Genomic DNA, 18,534 nt, shown 5'->3' with positions numbered 1-18,534 from the left:
ATGCAAGAGACAACCGTGAACAGTGCATGCTTCTGCTGGGACTCAGAGACATTCATAAGCTACCAGGAAGCTTGACTCCTTCCTTTTAATGCACTTTTTTGTCTTCTGGAACTAAACAGATTAACAATTCAAATCTGTTCATGCTCTGGACTAAACAGTAAAATTATCTCAACAACAGTATTTACACGTGAAATTTAAAATATTTAAATTTTTAAGAAAATTTAAAAACATTTTGGGTAGTTAGAATGTTTGAGGTTAAGCCAGGTGTGTAACAGTATTGATAGGTGGATTTGCTCATGTGAAGTATTTCTTCAGATACAACAATACATATGTTAAATGGGTGAAATAAATAATTCAGAGTATGCTCTGTTTACAGCAATGGTAACTCGGTGAGGAGCATGAGCTTTTCTGTGGCTCAGGGCCAATCTGAATAAGGGTAACAACTGTTTTGTTAGATGATGTCTTGGATAGTCACTTCTGAATGAAAAATTTTCACACTTTATAATAATGGTGTATCATTACTTAAATTTTTAAAAAAATAAAAATCTCGGATTGTCTGAAAATTAACTATACATATAACTCAATACATATATACATATAATTCAATAATCTGTATTATTGTCAAATATGGGATGCTTTTCCAGGATCACAGTTACCACATGAGCCTAAATAAATAAATTTTAATTTCTTGCTAACCCCCATGATTTTTCAATTTGAGAAATTAAAAACATGTTACTACTACAAAAAGTAGTTACTACTACTTTATCTACCTGTGTTCACGGCTTCTCCCTCTTTGAGTAAAATAAAAATGAATGAAAAGCTTTTAACTTTCAGATCTACTTAACAATAATTTGGAAAAGTTAGGGAGAGAAATGCAATACATAAGTTCATTCTGCAATTGTTCGTTGGATCTTCTGAAAATGTCATCTCTACATCTACCAAACACCTCTCTGCTGTTGATAAGAAAAAAAACATATTTGTCCCTTCATACAAGAATGTGATGAACTTATGCTGATAATGAGATTTAAAGAAAAATTTTTGTGTACCTAAAACATGCTTGTGGATTGAAAAGCTCAGTTAATGGCTCTTTTTAGATTTTCTTTTTACATGGCACAAAGAATCACAAAATCAATTGCCACATTTCTTTCACCCAAGTCATAGTGATTGCAGGGAACTGAGTAGCAGCATTGAATATTTTGCTACTACTAAATCATGTTCTTTCTCCAACTGTAGCTTTATGACGATGTGAATTATGCTGGGATCCTGTTCTAGACAATTGGAAATCAAACATGAGAATATTAATTTCTTCTCATACCACAATATGATACGCATGGCAGCTCAACAGTAATAACCAAGCAACATTTTTTAAGTTGAGAGCAGTTAGTGTTCTTTTTCAAGGCAGATGTTTTCCAGATTTGCTATTGTCAGTCATTAAGAAAGTAAGAAGTCTCTAAGTTATGATAATGGGAGATAAGATATCATATGCCATCACATCCATAAAACACCAAGGATTTTTCTCTGCCAAGTCTTTGCTTGCTTTTGTTGCTTCAGAATCACTGCTTTTCTATTCGTGTATACATAAATGCTACTGTTTATGTGATAAAATTTATTGAAACAGTGAAAGTGAAATGCTGATAAAGCAGAAGAGGAGGAGGCATTTTAGTTGACTGGATTCGTGGAATATGTAATAGTTTTGTTGTTCTAAAAATAAATTTAAGTGTGTACATAATGAACTTTGTGCAGCCTTTATTTCTTGCAACTAAAACAGAGAGAAAGAAACCTTTTTTAATAGTCTAGAAACCTCTATTAATAATCTAGTATAAATCTGCCCATCACCTGTTTTTATACCAAATTTGCATTACAAAAACAGTCATGTCCCTTCATCTGCGTATTACTTTGGGGAACTCTTGTGCTAATATTTCAGTGTTGAATTATTATAATAGGCATGTATCCCCATCAAGCCAATAATAATAATAATAATAGCAAATTCTTTATAGAAAAGAAAAATTATCTCTTTTATATATGTAATGAGTCTTATTTAACACATTTGGGGTACATATTTGACAGGTCTTTGAAGAATTATACAAAATTACCAAGGGCATTTCCATATAAGTGGACAAGAGGACTGCTTATAGATGGCTATATAAAAGTATCATTTACAGGGTTTGACAGTAACTATGAAACATTTAATAAGCTAAAAATTTGATTTTTTTCTTAGAAATTTTAGTGTGTCTGAATTTTCAGAAAATATTATAGTAATGTATCAGTTGCTAAGTGACTAGAATTTTCAGCCTAATACATGCTTTCTTAAATCTACATCCTTATCTAAATTAGTCTTAAGTTTAAAATGAGACAGATAATGCACATATTACCTTGTTTAAAAATTGACTTGTGTATAATTGGTATAATCATCAACTTTTAAAATAATAAGTTCATCATCTTTCCCTACTTCTTCCAAATACTTGAGTTGGAAAAAAATCTTTTTAAAAAGAAATAGAGTGGGCTTTCAATTGTCACAATTTTTTCTTCCAATGTACTAAATCTATTGTGGTGTTCAAGGGGCCTCAGGGTTTCAATTTTCCCACAGTAGTGGAGCATTGTATCTGTGCAGGGCTCCCAGCTGGCCAAAATTTGCAAGCCCACATTCCAGATTATCTCACTATTGCAACACAAGATGATTTAAAGACATAAAAACACAAATATCTTAGTAATCAAAGAAAACAGTAACTGCTTTGCAAAGTTATAAATGGGAAACATTTAAAACCCACTACTTAAGCAACTGAAAAATAATTACCAGACTCATACACTACAGAACAAAAAAATTAGATTTATACTTAGAAAACTTGTTATTTATTTACAATAACTCCTGCACTTAGCTTCCAGCACTAGCACTTAGAAATTTACATGCCAAGTGTACATTCACAGTTTGCTATGGATAGATCAATATGGTTTCCAGAGACTAATGATTCCAAGTATGCGCATTACACATGACTCTTCCTTTTTCTCATTATACTACAGCCATAAAATTTGTTTTTCTATCACAGGCATCCAGGGTATACTGCCAAGATTTTTTGAATAGAATGACACAAAAGGAGGAGTCTGTGACTCAAGACTTTGACTGGTGATCCCAGACGTCATTGATGGGAATTCAACACCAATGAGTTGGTTTTCTCTCAAATGGATTTTCTAATGCTCTTCTGTGAGACCCCATACCTGAACTGTACCGAGTGAGCAGCAAGAATAATGGAGTCCTGAGAAATCCTATGCTGGAGAAAGGCTGGAGAAAGATGCTGACGCTACCCTTTTGATGATACTTCCTCTACAAAACAAATTATTCTGTCCCAGGTAGACTGAATTGTCTGGAGTAAGCTAAAAATATTTACAGCAACATTGTTAGCTCTGAAACTAAACAAGGCAGCTTGAGCTCATGAATTAGCTTTTGAATGCCTGAAATGCTTCCCAACAGTGAGAGTTCACAGAACACAAAATCTCAGCATATCTAATGATCTGTTACAATGGAGAGAAGCTCTACTCTTGGCGGAAAGAGAATGTACATAATCAAAAGATAAATCTTTCTAAGGAGATAAAAACAACTTGAATTAGGTATAGTTGTTCATACTGTAATGTCAATATTTGGGAGGCAGAAGTGGGAGAAAAATAAGTTCAAGTCCATATTGGGCTTGATTAAAAAACCAAACACCTTGCTGAGTGACTACTAAATATTATCCTATAATGATTCACCCAAATCATTTCACTTGATTCTCCAACCTTGTTAAGAGTTGTTTTACTGCCCTTCACTTCATAAATTGAAGTAAAGCAATCATAGATAGGGAATAGTGAAGCCCCTTTTAAACAAATTTGTCTAACTCCAAAGTTCAGTCTTTTTCAATTACCTCATATAAATCTTGTGATACCTCTCATTGAAAGATGGAGTAAAATTGTCTAATTCTTTTCCCCTTTGAATCTGGCTTGACTTTAGCAACTTGCTTGACTGACAGAAGGAGGTGGGAATGATACCCTGGGACTTCTGAGTCCAGATTCTAAGAAACCTTGTGACTTACACATATGATCTCCTAAGATGAGTACTCGTGAAGTACTATGCAACAAGAATACATGAAGAAACCCTAGGGCTAAATGACCAGAAACTTGTGCTCATCAAAAGTTCCAGGTACTAGAGTTTGAATATATCCACCAAAGTGGATACAATTAATTAAGATGCTACTAATGTCAGAAGAAATCTTTATTTTCTATCAGCTTGACTTTCCTCTGGGTTGGATTGATTCTTTTTTTATTGTTATTGTAAAGGTGATGTATAGAGGGGTTACAGTTATATAAGTGTGTCACGCCTCCCATACTGTCTTCTAGTTTTTCTCTCCTGTCCCCCCTTCAGAGTTGTATAGTTCATTTTTAACATGTTGTCTAGTGAGTATCTCTCACCCTTTGTTGCATCATTTCTGTGCTCCCCACTTGAAGTCCCACAAAGAGATTAACTTACAAACAAGACAGAGGCACAGAAAACAAAAACAACAAAGGGGGGGAAAAGCTCATTTCCATGTTATCATTTTATTTGATTATATGCACAAAGCTATTGAGCCTTTGTGATCCTCTCCTAAGAAAATCCTCCTTTGGTCTCATGGTGTGAATGTCTATAATCCTGTATAATTTATCATGTCAAAGAGGTTTTTTTTCCCCTTTGATCATCCAGTGTGTTTATTTGTAGATTTATAAGCACATTCTAGTTATAACAAATGAGGGAAACCATGCAACCTATGTTTCTCTGGATCTGGCTTACTTTGCCTAATATAATTATTTTCCAAGTCTTTCTATTGCCTATGAATGGTACATGATCATTCTTTCTGATGGAAGTATATAATTCTGTTGTGTATATAACCACATTTTCTTGATCCATTCATCCACTGAGGGGCATCTGGATTGACTCCATATCTTGGCTATGGTAAACAATTCTGCAATGAACATGGTTGTTCTGGTAGCTTTAGTGTGGCTTGGCTTGTGGTCTATTGGAAAAATGCCTATACGTGGATTTTCTGGGTCATGGGGAAGCTATATGTTTAATCTTTTGAGGAACCTCCATATTGAATAAGTTCACATTCCCATGAACAGTATAATAGAGTTCCCTTTTAGTCATATCCCTGACAGCACCTGTTACTGTTAATTTTCTTAATAATGGCCATTCAAACTGGGGTGAGGTAGAATAGCTTCCTCTTCATGGTGGCAAGATGGCCAGCTCCAGTTCTAGTTTATATCATCTCAGCAATATTCTTTCTAGCAAAGAAATTTTTCACTTTCAAGAGGTCCAGTGAGGAGTCTCATTTGCATGGGCTCCATGCCCTTCCCTGAGCTAGTTCCTGTGGTCAGGGAAATAAATTGCTTCACTGGCTATGTCTGAGGAAGATCATTTGCCAGTGTCAGGAGTGGGCTAGCCTCATCTTTAGCTTATAGACTGAAAGTGATGGCTCCCATGTGGGACTCTTAGAGCCATTTTTAACCAAAGAATTGAAAAGTTCTTTTCTTGCCTCTAGCAAGAACTTTTGAAAGCTGATGATGTATAGCCTTCATGTAGTACAGAGAGTAGGAATAAGTGAAAAGACAATAATGCAACTTAAAAAAAAGTATCACCAACGTCAAGTGCATAATTTGAGCCGCTCTGACCCTGTGATCATAAAGGTCACAAAAATAACTCATTACAGATGTTTTATCCATGTAGAGCTGAATGAAGGTTTCAGAGCTGTGTGGCATGGTGAATATATAACTGTGTTGCTTCTGCTGTTCTTAAGGACCTCATAGGATAGGATATTGGATATCACTAGAGATAATGCAAGCCTTAAAGCCTGTCAAATTGAGACAGTCCATGCACCTGCATCCAGCCGTCCACCCCGGCAGCAGTTCTGGGCAGCTGTCAGTGTTCCCACCCTTCCCTACATAGCTGAGGGTATCAAGCTACATGTCGAATCTGAGCAAAGAGGAAATAGGGTGACAGAGGGTAAATAGGCAAGTCCTAGCCTTCTCTCGGCTTCAATAAAAAAACCACAAAATTCTGACCTATGCAAAGTAAATTTATAGAGGACTTTTGGAAATAATAACTTGGCATATATTTGATATATTTTCCAGGGGAAAAATTTTCCATAATTTCAACATCTCAAAGTAGCATAAGAGTATATCTCTGCATCATTAAACAGAAGCTCCTGTGTAAGAGAGAAAAACTGACTACTTCTGGACATTCTCTAATGTTATATGCTTTTAAATTTTGCACTAGGCTGGCTGCAGGTGGCTCATGCCTGTAATCTTAGCTACTCAGGAGACTGAGATCTGAGGGTCACAGTTCAGAGCTAATCTGGGCAGGACTTTCTTGTGATACTCTAATCTCCAATTAAACATTAGAAAACCAGAAATGGAGCTGTGGCTCAAAGTGGTAGAGTGCTACCCTTGAGCAAAAGAGCTCAGGGACGGTGCCCAGGCCCTGAATTCAAGCCCCATTATCTGACAGGAAATTTTTTTTTCACTAGACACTCCATGTTTTTTATTTCATGTAAATAAAAAAATGCCCTATACATGTTAGAGAAAGATAAAGGCAAACAGAGAGAGAGAGAGAAAAAACAATACTGAATATTTTGTGTGAAATTTGGATCATCCTGTTCTGTGTTAATTGATGAATGGATAGAAAAAAATAAGTCTAATTCTGTAATCCATAGCCAAGAAATGGGAGAAAATGGACTTTGAAACAACTGCACCAAAAATAAGCTAACACACAACCATAGTAGATGTACTTTTAGAAGGACGAAAAGTAGCTGCATTCATCACATAATTTATTAATTGAAGATTAATAAATGGAAACAGGAGATATGTACCAGTATATGAAAGTACTGCAGAAAGAAGAACAAAAGGAATAAATTAAGTACATCATATTTTCTTCACCTAGAAACTTACAGAAGATTATCAATATCATCAATTTACATTACATCCATCCTTCCCTCTCAAGCAGCTTTTCCTCTTAGATATTGTGCCTTGCAGACACAGCTGTCCCCAGGCCAGACTGTCTCAAGGGAATGATTCAGCCATTGAAAAATCTAACCACAGAGAAGCTACAGAAGAAGACAGACAGACAGGAATACAAATGCACAGGAGTGTGGTTTGAGGATATAGAAGGATTAGGTAAACAGGTAACCTTGGATACGATCTCTCTGAATCATAGTAGTTAGCTACTTCCTGGTTCCCCTGCTCTGCACTCATTCTTGATGGAAAGCACTGGAAAGAAATGTGCACAGAACTCTGATGTTCCTTAAATTCTCCTACACAGGAACTGGCACTTAATGAATTGGCCTTCTAAATGGACTTCATGATATATAAACCACATATCAAGATTTAGTAGCAGACAGGGCTATGTAATCAAAAAAGGCAAAGTAAAGTAAAGACTTTCACAAATTCTTTTCTCCGTAAGAGTGATGAGAAAACTCTATTTGGGGGAAGGAAGCAGAGAATAGGAAAGAGAGGGTGAGACTGATTGGAATGCAGTGTAAATATATGTAGAGCTATAACAATGAAATACTCTCCTCTTGTAATAAATGTGAGCTTAAAGGGAAAAAAACTAGTAAGAAAACTCACAATAAAATTTCAGGGTCAATATTTTCCAAAATAAAGAACTAATCCACAGGTTTGCTACACTTTGGATAACTTGGTTGTATTCAAGAAAAATAACTGAAGCTCAGTAGTATCTGGGGTGCTTTAACTTGCTCTATTTCTGTTCTCTTCTCTTTCTCTCTCGAGTTCCATGGTTTCCTTGAAAACTGACAATCCACAATCACAGTGAAAGCCTGCCTCCTGGCAGCCTCCACAGGGTGAGGAACCCTGACCTGCGGAACATGCAAAGCCTATGGGGTCATTTGGTATAGACTCTTACACTTCTTGTCAGCTGTCTCCAGCCGTCTGTCTATAGTGATTGTTTGTATGGCCCTCAAATGATGTTATAATTTTTCAAATGGCCACTGGCAGAAAAAAGGTTCCCTACCCCTGCAAGGGAAAAGAATGGGGTAGAGTTTTGTTGGCTCTTTATTCCAAGAGAAATGTCATTATTTGAGTTGTTTGTTAGTTCCTTCAAAGATCTCACTTATTAATCTGCATTCTTTGATATGATCCATAGTTGTTGTTACAGTTTTTTTTTTTTTCCTGCAGGGATATTTGTAATGGAAAAAAAAAGAGTTACAGGCAATTATTTTAAATCTTGTAGCAGCCTAATGTGGTGTACAACATTTGGGGAAAACAATAGGTTTACTAAAACTTTCAAGAAAAAAAAACCTGGGAATAAAATTTCCAGAGGGTCTTTGTAAAGCTGTGATCTGCTACACAGAATAAAGAAAAAGCTAGGGGGCTGGGAAGATGGCTCAGTGGTAGAGTGCTTGCCTTGCATGCATGAGGCCCTAGGTTCGATTCCTCAGCACCACATAAGCAAAAAGAAAAAAGCCAGAAGTGGTGCTGTGGCTCAAGTGGTAGAGCACTAGCCTTGAGCTGAAGAGCTGAGGGACAGTGCCCAGGCCCAGAGTTCAGGCCCCATGACCAGACCCAAAAAAAAAAAAAAAAAAAGAAAGAAAAAGAAAAGAAAAAAGAAAAAGCTAGGAGCATGGTAGGATAGAATTCATTCCCATGCTGTGTTACCTAACCCAGTACCCTCTGTGGCATTCTCTTCCCCTCCTCTTTTCCTCTCCTTACTCTTCCCCTTTTCTCTTGAAGCTTCCTTGTACAACTAGTTGATGCTGGCTCAGGTCTGTAATCCTAGCTACTCAGGAGGCTGAGCTACTCTCAAACATGGTGGTTCAGGGTCAGCCTGGGCAGAGGAGTTCTTGTGACTCTAGCTTGAAAACAATCAGTAAAATCTGGGGTGGAGGCATGACTCAAGCGGGAGAGCACCAAACAAGCAAGCAAGCCAAGTATGTGTGGGCCTGAGTTCAAACACCAGTACAAGAAAATATGGAAAAGAAGAAACATCATAGATCATTACTGACACTGTTCCATTGTTACTCTGCTGTTTTTGTACTGGGGTACTATATCAATAGATGCAAAATCATTTGTCAAAATTCAACATCATAATAAGAACACTAAGCAATATAGGGACAGAATAATAAATAGAACAGGATAAATAGAATCAATCTGACAATCAGAAAAATCCCAGCTAACATTGTCTTTATTGGTGGAAGATAAATTTACCCTCCCTCAGAGCAGGAGCAATTGCAGGATATATAGTCTCTCGCTTTCTATTCAAAGTATATTGAAGTTTTAATTAGGGAAATTAGGAAAGAAAAAAAAAGAATAAACAATATTCAAATTGGAAAGGACTATGTAAAACAACCTCTATTTTCCAGGTGACATCATACAATGTACAGATAACCCAAATAAACCTTTTAAGAACTTCCTGGGACAAATAGACAAACTCAAAAATGTTTCAGTGTACAATATGAACATGCAAAAATTGTATTGACAAAGAACCAAATTAAGCAATTCTCCAAAGAAAATAAAATGTCACTGAATGATGAATATATATGCATATACATATGAATACATGCTGGGACAAGATAAATTATATAGGACTCTAGACATTCACACACTGAGGCCAGAGGAGAATAAGAATAGGAGTGGTTGATGAAGGCTCAAGAGCTATGTGCAGATGATCATACCGAGGAAAGGAAACGAGAGATTTTTTTTTAGTTGCCATTGCTGCTGTTTTGGTTTTCTTTTCCTTTTGTCTTGTTTGTTTGTATTTGGGAGGATAACAGAAGACACATAAAAGGTGGAACAAATACAACAGTGAAACTCACTCGGCTCTATGTGGAAAATGAACTAGCCATGTTGTGGGTGGGAAAGGGAGGGAAAACCAGGAGAGAGTGATGGGAAGGGAGACATGGTTCAAAAAGAAACACTTCTCATTACTCATTACCTGATTCATGTAACTGTAACCTCTCTGTAAATCAGCTCTACAATAACAACAAAAATGTGATAAAAACAGGTACGACAGATAAAAAAAAAGTTAACATTTTAATGAGTAGGGAATTGCAAATCAAAACCACAATATTACTATTCATACATAAGTAGGATAATTACAAGCAAATCAAAGAGCAATAACAAGTTCTGGTATGCCCATAGAGAAACTAGAACTGTCCTACATTGCTGCTAAGAATGTGAAATGGTACAGCCATTGTGAAAAGCAATTTAACAGATTCTCAAAATGTTAACTGTATACTTATTATGTGACATATCATTTATACTCCTCGTCACAACCAGAAAGGTTTTAAAACATATGTCCATATGAAAATATGCATTTGAATAGTCACAGCAGCATTGTACATAATAACTTAAGGGTAGGAATAATACAAATATACTCTAGTTGATGAACAGTTTTAAGAAAACTTGGTGGGGCTGGGAAGGTGGCTCAGTGGTAGAGTGCTTGCCTTTCATGCATGAGGCCCTGGGTTCGATTCCTCAGCACCACATAAGCAAAAAGAAAAAAGCCGGAAGTAGAGCTGTGCTCAAGTGGTAGAGCACTAGCCTTGAGCTGAAGAGCTGAGGGACAGTGCCCAGGCCCAGAGTTCAGGTCCCACAACCAGACCCAAAAAAACAAAACAAAACAAAACCTTGGCACATTTATATAAAGGGATATTTTCAGCCATGAAAATGATGTACTAATACTTGTTAAAATATGGATGAATCTTTTTAAAAAGTATTCTTAGTGAGAAAAGCATGAAAGATCTATGACATAATATGGAAGGCTTTGAAATGGAATGATATGATTTCATGAACACAGCATGTCTAGTAAAGACAAGCCTCCAGATTAGTGGTTTCGTTTATGAGGCCGGAGGATAGGAGAAAATGGGGAATGACTATTAGTGGGTACAGGGTTTTGTTTTGAGATGATAAAGATGTTTGGAAATTACTAAGTGGTCATGGCTAGGCAAGTTATTGAATTAATTTTAAAAAGCCATGGAGTTGCACATTTCAAGGGTGAATTTATAATGTGAGCATTTGTCATAAAAATATAAGCAATGCAAAAAAGTAAAATTAAGATACTTTTCAGCCAATATCTAAATAAATCAGTGTGTTCATTTTTTAATAATTTATAACACTTCTTCCCTGGCCAAGCCCAAATTTCCATGACCTCTAAAATGAAAGAGAGGGACAGAGATCGTAGGGGAGGGAGAGGGAAAAAGGAGAGGAAGACCGAGAGGAAGAAGGAGAAAAAAGATACGAGAGAGAAGGACAGAAAAAGACAAAGAGAGATTACAAATTAGTTTAAACTATTGTAGATGCTGACAGGCTAATGACCTGGGAAAGAATTGCAGTTCTATCCTGAAGGCAATCTATTTGCAGACCCCTTTGCTTTTTGGGTGATCAGTCTTTTCCTATAAAAGTCTTTAGTTAAAGGATCTTAGAGGTGGATCGTTTCCTGAGCTATTAGACACTGGGGATGCCCAGATAAACAAGGCAGCCTCTGTCTTCATTGACCTTGCAACTTCTTTTGCTTATCTATTCTAATGCTTCTCTCTCTTTCCTAAAGGAAATTGCTTATCCATGGTAATATAGGACGGACAGGGGCAAGATGTTACACCTAAGAATACCTTACCTTGGTGTTTTTTAATATCCTGAAGATCTTTTTTGAGACTGAAACCTACAGAGGAATATGACAGAGTATTTCTTGCTATTTTCTTTTTTTAATTAAGTTTTTTATTGTGAAAATACTGTACAGAGGGGTTACAGTTACATGAACAAGATAATGAGTACATTTCTTATCCGGCATTGTTGCCTCCTCCTTTGTTTTTCCCCTACCATCCCTTCCCTCCCACCTCCTCAGCTACACCCCCAACCCTCACCCCACCCACCTAAATTGTAAAGTTCGTTTTTTGACATAGTGTCTTGTGCATCTCATTGTTGCAATGGGTCAACCTGTATCCCTATTTAAACAATTTGTTTTTTTCCCTTCCACTCCCCAAATTATACCAACATCAAATACAGTGAAAACAGGGGTTATACAGTGGGGGAGGGACATACAAAGCAACAAAAAAAAATCACATGGTACCTTATAAATATGTTAGAAAAATAGCAAGGAAGAAAAAAACCACTTGTGTCCCTATCTTGAGGTTCATTTCGCTTCTCCTAGACATATACTAGTTATTGCAAATAAGAGAAACCATGCAACTTATGTTTCTTTGGGCCTGGCTTACTTCACTTAGTATAATTTTTTCCAAGACTTTCCATTTCCTAACAAATGGGGCAATGTCATTCTTTCTGATGGAGGCATAGAAATCCATTGTGTTTATATACCACATTTTTCTTGATTGGTTTATATACTGAGGGGTATCTGGATTGGTTCTATATCTTAGCTATGGTAAATAATGCTGCAATAAGCATAGTTGTACTGGTAGCTTTAGTATGGTCTTGTTTGTGTTCATTTGGGTAAATGGACAAAAGTGGGATTGCTGGGTCATAGGGGAGCTCTATGTAAATTCTTTGGATCAAAGACCTTGGAGTCAAAGCAGACTCCCTGAAAACATTACAGGATGGAATAGGAGAAACCCTAGGTCTCCTTGGCGCAGGCTGAAATTTTCTTAATAGAGACACAGAAATACAACAAATCAAAGAAAGATTGGACAAATGGGATTGCATGAAGCTACAGAGCTTCTGCATGGCAAAGGACATAGCTAGCAAGATCAGTAGAAAGCCCACGGATTGGGAGAAGATCTTCACTAGCCATACAACAGACAAGGGTCTCATATCTAAAATATACTTGGAACTCAAAAAATTAAGTTCCCCAACAACAAATCTTCAAAGAAACAACTGCCCAATAAACAAGTGGGCTAAAGACTTAAAGAGAAACTTCTCTGAAGAGGAAAGAAGGATGGCCAATAGACACATGAAGAAATGCTCAACGTCTCTAGCCATAAAAGAAATGCAAATCAAAACAACATTGAAATTCCACCTCACCCCACTTAGAATGGCTATAATCAAGAACTCTAATAACAACAAATGCTGAAGGGGATGTGGCCACAAGGAACCCTCTTGCTATTTTCTTTTTTTAACTGATTGGCCAGAACAGCAAAAATAATCTAAAAAAGAAACACCATAAAATTGGGTACAGTTCCCCTGGGTGCCAGTGGCGCACACTTGTAATCTTAGCTACTCAGGGCACTACCACCAGAAACTGGAAATGGCTCTGTGGCTGAAGTGGTAGAGCACTAGTCTGGAGCTGTAGAGCTCAGGAACAGTGCCCAGGCCCAGAGTTCAATCCCCATGACCAACCCACACACACTCAGACACATATACAGACACACACACACACACATACACACACACACACACAGATACAGACACACAAACACACAGAGAAACTCACAAATATTGGGTACAGTTCCAATAATGCTGCCCTATTCCCATTATCTATTAGAGTTCCTTTTAGAATAGGATATCAGGGAAAGTAAGTCTTAGAGTAAATCATCACCACCTGATTTTTGCAGAGGTGTTGGCTAAAAGATGAGTTAGAAAAAATTACAGAACCAATGTTCAACACAAATGTTAAACCCATGTTCAACAAAAGTTCTTTTGGCATTAGGAGGCATTTAGTTTTTGCCTGATGCTCTGTAGAGGGTGAGCCATAAGGTAAACGTAGAGGGAAGGATTAGAGGGCTACTAAAATGAGAACACTTTGAACAGGACCCCAGACTGAGAGAAGGGGCAAGAAGTAAATGAGCTCCTACTAGAAAGAATGGGGTGAATGATGTAATAAATGACTTTGCACATTTGCTGGGAGTCTTCACACAGGCTGTCTCATGTAACATCACTTCCATGAGCTGTACACAGAGAAACAAGCTCTGGGAGAATGAGGGAGTGGCCCAAAGCGCCTCAGGTGATCAATGCAGAGGTCGCCTGATGTCCATAGCTGGAAGGACACGTTCCAGTACATGGCACAAGATAGAGTGACATTCCTCTATGTAACCACCTGATTAAATCAAGCAAGACTTGGACCACACACTGGAGACCAGAGCCCGTACTGTAATTTCAAGAAATTGTTGTATAAGAGTATTTTCATACTTCCAGTAAAACCAAAAGTACTTTAAAAAGGGGAAATTTTTACTTCGTAGCTTCTGCCTAGGAAGGAAAGGTTGCCGAGAGGGACTCTTTTTAAGACTTATTTTTTTTAAGATTATTCTCACTCTCAGGAACCACAACCCAAGCAGGCTAGTTTATGTGTCAGGATTGTCCTAACTCATTTTGAGTGCTGTGGATTCAGTAAAGAGCCCTCCTATAGGGTCATCCCCTGGAGAGCAAGTTTTCTTTCTGAGAGTACTCAAAATTTCAAGGTCTACACTCTTTCACCATGGGACCAACCCTGATCCATTTTTTCGTTCGTTACTGATTTTTCAACCTCCCTCCCTCCTCTGTGATCCTGATGTGTTCAGGGACTGGCCTTTCTACAAGCTAAGCATACAGAGGGAAGGTCAAAGATTTTGCTGAAAACTCTAAGATAAATAGACCTGCCAGGGAAGACAGACAGGTATCTGGGAGGGCAGAGGTCTCAGCCCCTGGATTCCAACTGTCCCCTCAGGCATCTGACCTTATGACTATAGACCTGGTGAAGACAGCTTTCCTTCCCTCCTTCAAGGGGAAGCATTCTGAGTGATCCCAGAAGAGATGTTGACCCAAACCTCTAGTTAGATGAATCTATGGCTGTGGAGATCCAGTCTTATCCCTCCACCCTATAGTTGACCTGAACTCCACATGATCCTAACCTTCACTTTCCTGTACTGGTTGTGATATTCTAATCCGAGTGTTGCCTGAGAACTGGAGACTGCAGCTCTAGACGCCAGGTGGTCCTTCTAACCTGGGGAATAAAATGCCACACCTCTCCGGTGAAGATGACTCTGTGTTCTAGGGTAGGTACTCAGGGTGATATACAGGCTGGGTGGCAGGGAAAAGCAAGAGGAAGGTTATGTGCACTGAGTTCTGCACACTGCTGATTATATGTGAAACAATGTGTGTTCTGAAGGCATGGGAGCCAGTCTCATATGATCATCTTGCCACAACCTACTAACCACATGCTTAATTTATAGTTACTTTGTTCATCCATGAGATTATGAAACCAAGTTGTCTTCTAGAAATACACTTTTATCTAAAATTTGATAATTGTCATTTTTGTTAACAGCTTTATAATAAATTATTAATTCCATGCAATATATTTTATTCAATTCAATATACTCTAGTGTTACTATTGACATGTAATTAATATTTTGACAGTTCATATTACATCTTCAATACCCAGAGTGTATCAAATACTAATGTCCTTGACTAGTAACTTCCAACTATGCAATAGCTTCATGTGGCTAGAGTCTTCCATATTGGCCCATGCTGTTCTCAATTATTTTTTTCCTTGATTACAGACAATTACTCAAAAGTATGGGACTCCTTCTAGCCAGTAGGACAGTGCAGGTCACTAGTGATTACCAGGAGAAACAACAGGAATATCAGGTGAGGAAAACATTATCCATTCAAATCTAGTCCCACAATTCTTTCTTAAACCCTGACGTCTTTTCACCTGACCACAGGGAACACAGGAAACTTGGTCTTCCCTAAATCTACCAGCTTGTCCACCTACAGAGGCCCTTACCAAGTACTTATTATGGAATCAGACAAGGGAAACAACAATGAATGGCTCTATAATTATCATTCCCCTGTATTATCCCTCCTTTGAAAAGTCTGTAAAGAGTGTGTGTGTGTGTGTGTGTGTGTGTGTGCGTGCGTGCATGCGCTCATGCTGCTTCTTGAACTCAGTGCTTGGGTGCTGTCCCCTGAGCATTTTTTTCCCCTGAGCATTTTTGCTCAAAGCTAGCCTTCTACCACGTAAGCCACAGCTTCACTTCCTGCTTTGGGAGTAGTTAATTAGAGATTGAGTCTCAAGGACTTTCCTGCCAGAGCTGGCTTTGAATGGCAATCCTCATCTCAGCTCCTGAGTGGCTCAGATTATAGGTGTGCGCTACCATGCTCAGTTAAAAGTTTGTGTGTTTAAGTATTAATACATATTAGGTACCTTTCAGTGTTAGACTTCTGCAGACTCCTTTCCTATACACATGATCTAACTTAATCCTTTCAACAACTCTGGTTTAGGTGAGGTTTATTTGCTTGTTTGTCATTGTTGTTATTGATAATGGGGCTTGAACTCAGGACCTGGGCACTGTTTTTGAGCTCTTAGGCTCAAGACTAGTGTTCAACCATTTTGTACCACACCACCACTTTCCCTTTTTTTGAGTGGTTAATTGGAGATAAGAATCTCATAAGGACTTTTCTGGCCTGGCAGGCTTCAACTTTGATCCTCAGATCTCAGCCTCCTGAGTAACTAGGATTACAGGCATGAACTGCTGGCACCTAGCTGGTTTAGGTGTTTTATTCTCTCCCTCTCTGTCAATTGGAAAAGGAAGACTTAGAGACAGGCTTGGGATTTATGGTAAGATAATTCAACGGGAAGAGAATATTTCTAATGAAGCCACATACTTCTTCTCTCAGTGAACCCTATGGTTCTCCTCTCAGAGGAGATTGTGCACTCTAGACTCTAGAAACCAGCAGACAAAGCAACGAAACATCCTGTTACCACCTGTTACCCAAAACAAATCAGGAGTCTAAAATATGACATTCCTTACAGAATGTTGGCAAGGCAAGCAGTATTTATTGACCTTCTATCGACCTGGATCTGATGTAGGTATTGCTCATATACTTCCTTTTGCCATACAAAAAGTGACTTCCTTTTATGGATTAGAAAACTGATCCCCCTTCAAAAAACAAAAAACAGAAAACACCACCCAACAAGTTACCGAAAGTCATATATCTACTAAGCAGGGAATTCAGAATGAGGAAATATTGTTAAATATATTGTTTGTTTTATAATGTAACTTCAATCCTTTCACCCATTAGTGCATATTTACAAAGTGCAAAATATTTTCAAGGTTATCTATTTATCTATAGGTAGAGAGAGATAGATAAGATGATAGATAAGAGCTTTACCTGTTACAAATCAAATAGTCTGTAAATCATAAGTAAATAGTAATGGATTCCAGTATGCTTTTTAAATATGAGCCTAAAGGCTTTATTAGTCACTTGCAGCGTTTAGCAACAGCAAACAATGAAAGCAAAAGTGGCTTCTCAAGAGGGAAAGTTCCACTTCTACACACTGCCCAGCACAAGGTTTGGATCTCCCAGGGAGGTAGAAGTATGAAGAGGTTACAAATCTCATCTGCTACAAACATGTAAAAAGCAATTTGTTATATACTGGTTATATTATATAATTAGTTATAATTATATGTTATATAGTTATATATAAAAATATCTGATATATAATTATATATTATAAAATTAATGATATACTAATTTCACATCAAGTAAAGACATCTTGCCTGGTCTTTAGGAAATGTTGCACATGTGCAACTTGAAACAGAGTAAAGCACTGAGAAATGTAACTAGAAAGAAAAAAACAAGGATGAAAATGAAAACTTGCAGAAAAATACAAGTACTTTCTTAAAATGGAGTAGGAGATGGGAAAAGAGAAGAAAGAAATGAAAGGAGTAACGAGAAAAGGAAATAGAGAAGGAAGGGAAGAACTAGAGGGGGAATAAAAAGCCTAAATTGCTAAGGTCAGAAAAAGAAATGGGCTCTGATCTGGTTAGTGTTGAGTTTGGGTGCAGTTTTTGCAACTGTTTAGAGAAATGTAGCGCTCTCCCCACCATTAATCTTTTCTAAAGAAAGACTTTGTTCTGCACCTGTATAAACAATCCAGATTTTTAAAACCTGTACCCCTGCCCCTAATGTGTGAGACTATGTATTTATACTGATAGCTTCAAGTCATCAATGAGTGACGCAAAAAGCTAGCCTGAGTTCTCCCTATTACATCTTTTTTTTTTTTTTTTTTGCTCTCATATTCATTCTCTCCCGCCTTCCCTGCCCCCTCTCTTTTCCTTTGCCTGGGTAGGCAAGCCTAGAGTCATGTTCAAGTTCAAGCACTCCAAGGACTTCCACATGAAGTCAGATACCCCCCCCCCCATATTTCCAGCAAAGGACTGTTCCATTAAAAAAAAAAAAAAAAAAGATCTCAGAAAGAACCCTTCCTCCACACTCCAAAGACCATGGAGAAAACTTTTGAAATGAGAACTTTTGATCAGGAGGGGTTGTGTCAAATATCCCCATGGGGGAGGTATGGCCTGGGGGACGAGGCAGAATGATGTCTAAGAGATGAAGTCAGCCTTGGCTGGCCAGCCACCTGTTGTGGCATTTCAGGCACAGAGCTGGGCATATTTGCACTGCTGTAAAGCATAAGGGTGGATTCTGTCTCCTTTGTACTGATGGTACATTAGGTTGTTTGCACCTCACTCATCTTGGCAGCAAGGAAGGGACACACAAAGAAGTAAGTAGGCTGGAGAAACAGTTTTCTTATTTCACAGCCTCACAGGCTTTGAGGTTTGAGGCTTTGAGCTGCTCACAAGAATCCACATCGAGTGG

This window comes from Dipodomys spectabilis, unplaced genomic scaffold (genome assembly GCF_019054845.1).
Source record: "Dipodomys spectabilis isolate Male_0828 unplaced genomic scaffold, ASM1905484v1 ptg000015l, whole genome shotgun sequence".
NCBI classification, from domain to species: Eukaryota; Metazoa; Chordata; class Mammalia; order Rodentia; family Heteromyidae; genus Dipodomys; species Dipodomys spectabilis.
This window is presented reverse-complemented; position numbering follows the sequence as displayed.